This window comes from Eurytemora carolleeae, unplaced genomic scaffold (assembly GCF_000591075.1).
Source record: "Eurytemora carolleeae unplaced genomic scaffold, Eaff_2.0 scaffold267, whole genome shotgun sequence".
In the NCBI taxonomy this organism is placed as follows: Eukaryota; Metazoa; Arthropoda; class Copepoda; order Calanoida; family Temoridae; genus Eurytemora; species Eurytemora carolleeae.
This window is the reverse complement of record NW_019396281.1, coordinates 327,026-331,472: the sequence shown is the minus strand read 5'-3', so window position 1 is coordinate 331,472 and position 4,447 is coordinate 327,026. Positions and strand designations below refer to the sequence as shown.

Sequence of the window (4,447 nt, the reverse complement as noted above, 5' to 3'; positions counted from 1 at the left end):
ATAAATCATAACAATAGTAAAGTTGCATTTTAGTAAATTTTCTAAACGTAATTAAAAGAGTTTATATTGGAAAAGTTAAGATAAAACGTAATGTTGACAAAAAATATTCTTTGCACTGAAATGCATTGTAACATGCAGAACTATAGCCCCAAGGACGTTTTATGAAAGCAAAAGGTTTGTCACCTTTTAGTTTTCAAACCAATTGAAAGTGTAATGTAAGGTCTCCAAAAGTATTTACCTTGCCTGAAAGTGGAATGTTAAAAAATTGTGGTTAAATTACAAAAGCGTTAATGCAACGTTGGAAAGTTTTTTAAAACAGGAAATGCAAAAGCATAACTGAGCTGACTTTTTTCATTACCATTTACTAAAGCTTAACGCTGAATAAGGTATTTAATTGCAGAAAATTTGTTACCTAACGTTACTCCATGCCATTAAATTTCATAATGTGCATCGTAACATTTCAAACGTTTATACTTTTGATAAACACAATCGTAACGAAAGCTAAAATCTAGAAAAATCAAAACGTTGACATCTCTACACGATAGTCTATGCATCTCTAGAATATAAAAATGAGAATTTCAATCCTTTAAAACAGAAAACCTTCTAATTTGAGGTTTGTTTGAATAAACAAGACGAACAAGGAGAGTGTTGATAAAAATTTTAAACAAGAAATTGAAATGTATTATAGATATAAAATTAAATCAAGAAATTTCCTGATGCTTCAAAACATAAATAATAAAATAATAATGTTGCAATTTTTTTAAACCTGAAATTAGTTGAATTTAAGTGTTTGTTAATTGCTATACTGCCATCAAGTTTAATTAACTAATTGGAAATTGGATTTCAAATTAGATCAGTAAAACAGATTTTCACAAATGTATTGTAAAGTTAAGCTGTAATGTTATCAAACAAATTAAAAGCTAAAAACATACATTAATTAACATCAAAAACCAATTCAACACAAACATGAACTAATTTATCAACAAGAAGATGACCTAAAATCCATAAAACCTAATTTTATAGTCATAGAATAATTACTTATTTAACAAGTTGAAATTTAACAAGAATAAGATCAATTCTAATGAATATACACAGCAATTATCCTTAAAATAAAATGTTGTCATTGCATTCGAATGTTTTTCGGGACTGTATATGTCCATTAATGCCCAATGGTCTGAGCTAATGAGCAGTGAGAAGTTGTTGAACTAGGCAGGGCTAGTTTAACAATTGTTCCCTTTGGCTGATGCAAGTTGATCTCAGTGGTACTGACTGCAGAATTATTATATTTATCAATATAATCAATAAAAACCCTACAAAATTAAACTCCGGTGCATTTGAAGTTAGACTTTTAGGCAACTAGAAGCAATTTGTACAATATACTTATAACTTACAGACTAAAAGTATAGAATTATGCCCTTCTGCAGGTAGATTAATTAGACAAGAGAACTTGACATTTGGGTGGATACCTGTTTGAACTACCGTCTATTGAACTATTGTTAGTTTGATCTAATTTTCGTTTGAACTAATGTTCGTTTGAACTATTGGTCGTTTAAACGATAATTTATTTAAGCTACTTATATCCTGTCAGTGGCGGATACAGCCATGGGGGGGGGGGCGGCAGGATCTTCGCACCCTCCTGAGATTTCAGAATAGAATCTCAATGGCATTTAAGGGAAAAAAACCTAGTGCAAAACAGGAAGTCAAAAAATGTTTCGCCTGTGGCATGTCTTTTGCTTCCTAAATCTTGAATTTTTGTTCCGAAATAAATTTAGCACCCCTTCACTGAAATCCTGTTTACAGTAGTTTTTAAAATTTTGGGATTTCATGAAGTTTATAGGTCAAACAATTTAAGATGTAGTTCAAACAAACAAATAAATATTTTAAATGGACATATAAAAATAGATCAAATAAACATAAAAAATAGTTCAAATGAAATAGTTAATTAAAACCTAAAACTTTCAAGATAACAAAAAAATAGTTCAAATGAACATAAAATAGTTTAAATGCAAAGTGAATAAATACTAAAGTGGAATAGACTAAGGCAGCGACGACAGGTTGGGCCATAAGGTTTTATTTGGTTTGGAAATAATTGCATGAAAAGATTTCTTTTGGGAAGTAAAGATTACTATACTATACAGTCACTTAATCAATACATTGATTTTGCCTGGCACTTCTAATTTTACCCCCTCCCCCTATATGTTTACAATTAAGTTTAAGAACAATAAAAACAAACACTCAACAAAATATAGTTTTTTTTTCAATACTGCTAGAAGGTTCTTTTGATAAGTTGGTAAAATTTAGTCTAAATGTGTCTGCTAATTTTGAACCATATAAATATCTGAATGTGACATGAGTAACAACAGATAATGCCATGGAAAACTCAAAAATATCTAGATTTTGGTCCAAAGATAAAAAATACACTTTGACCATTTGAACAGTTCTGATCTAAGAATATACGAAGATTCTAGTGTTTCCGGTTTTAGATCAGAATTTTCTTGCTCACTGAACATGGAATAATCCGGAAGCAAAAGTCTGCGGTACCGGTGATAAAACCAGTTTCCGGATTAAATGGCTTTATGGGAATGTTGGGATGCTTCACTACTGCAGTACTGGGGGAAAAAGCCGGATTTTTTCCGGGGGGAATTTATTTCAAGTTTTCCTCCTGGTCCTGCCTCAGGATTTTGAGGTGGCTCGGACAAGAAAAAGAGGAGTATGTGGCTTGGACAAGAAATCGTTGTGGCTAGCCTTCCTTTCCTCGTCTGATAAAATCAAGAGCTAATCAATAAATTTTCTTTTCAGGAATTTCCATTGTTGTGTCTTAAAACCTATCCCTGCAGCTTCAACCCTATCCCTGCAGCTTCAACCCTATCCCCGCAGCTTCAACCCTATCCCCGCAGCTTCAAAGTGAATAAAATTACTGGCTTGTAGCCACACATTGAAGACAGTCACTTGATGAAGCATTAGAAAGCCAAATTGTTTTCTGGTATTTGCAAGCAATATTTTTAACACTTCTTTAAAAATTCCGCGATAAATCTAATAAACTTATAAGTTTTGTGTAGGTTGTAATTATATCCCAGTATTTGTTGTTTTTATGCAATCTAATAAAAATTATTATTCGAAAATATATTAACATTTTAAATTTGAAACTTCTATGAACATTTGATTTTTAAAATTTTCAATAAATTCCAGGTTTGCATCTGGTGTGTTGGTCAGATTTTGTTCCAAGGTTTAATTCTTCAGAACCTTATTTAGATCTGTAAATAAACATATAGAGGTATAGATATTTTATAGAGGTATCAACATTATTAATATCAGAAGTCTATGTTTGATTCAAAACATACAAACCTATATTGCGATAAAATAAAAACTATGTACTTCTACACACACAAAAATAAAATGACCATAAGAATGATATACATTTATTCTTTCAAATATGAAATACTTCAGTCATATATATCAGTCAATTATGAACTTGGAACAGACAAGTACAGATTGTAACGGTAGAAAAAACTTTTAATACTTGTCAGAGAAAGAAGACGACTTTCTGGAATCTTCGTCCACGCTCTTTATTTACAGGCTTTCCTACAAAATTTCTCTCTTTAAAAACTATTTTACCTGAAGCATCAAACCTTGCGCTAACCATTCGCTGGTGGTGCGCCTCCTAGTCGGTGAGTTCCAATAAACATGAATTTGGTATTTGCCGACTTTGCTTTAATAAAAGGACGTAAAGCTGTACATTCTCATGGAACACAATTTTCTTCCATGATAATTTGAAATGAGGCTGAACATTTTTCTCATCATAAAAGTGGATTTTGTGAATTTATTCACCTTATTGTATTCCAAACTAAAACCGAAATCAAACCAGAATGATTAGAATAATCTAAATTAAAATCAAATAATGGAGAGAGATAAATATATTAAAGGGGCAGTAAGCGAAATATTTCAAGTGACCATTCATGCAAAGTTTGCAATTTCCGATTCACAACGTTACACTGAAAAGGTTTGTCTGAACCAAGTATGAAATAGATATCCATTTTTTCTTGTTTTTCTTAAAACTGTTTATTTTCATTTTGCAGGTTGTCTGCTAAATTTATTTGAGCTGCTGCGCATCTCTTGCTTAAAAAAGCAATGAAGAAATCATCAGAATTAAACACTTCTCGAATCAGAAAAACGACGGCATTTTCTACATTTTTGATCAGATGAAGGTTTCAAGGATACCGTATGTTCTAAATCGGGTATTGCCATCTTTGCAAGAAGGATCACTATAATTTACGCTTACAATTCTAAGTTTTCCGTTAATTTAACAACATCTTGGAAATCTCAGGATTTCTTTTCCGTTACTTAATTCACATTTGTATGGAACTTCCTGCAGGTTGGTTCGCCAAGAATTCTTTCAAGTCATATTTGTAATTATCGTAATCCATTCCGGTAATTTCATCATCCAGAA

The 4,447-nt window shown here is 31.5% G+C and overlaps 1 long non-coding RNA gene across 1 annotated transcript; it reads right to left on the bottom strand.

The window, feature by feature from the left end:
• Positions 1 to 3,109: 3,109 nt before the first annotated feature.
• On the bottom strand, positions 3,110 to 4,447 carry LOC111700097 (uncharacterized). The gene is made up of 3 exons (XR_002764915.1): positions 4,364 to 4,447; positions 3,616 to 3,658; positions 3,110 to 3,254 (listed from the first exon to the last, which is right to left on the bottom strand). It is a non-coding gene; the product is annotated as an uncharacterized LOC111700097 (long non-coding RNA).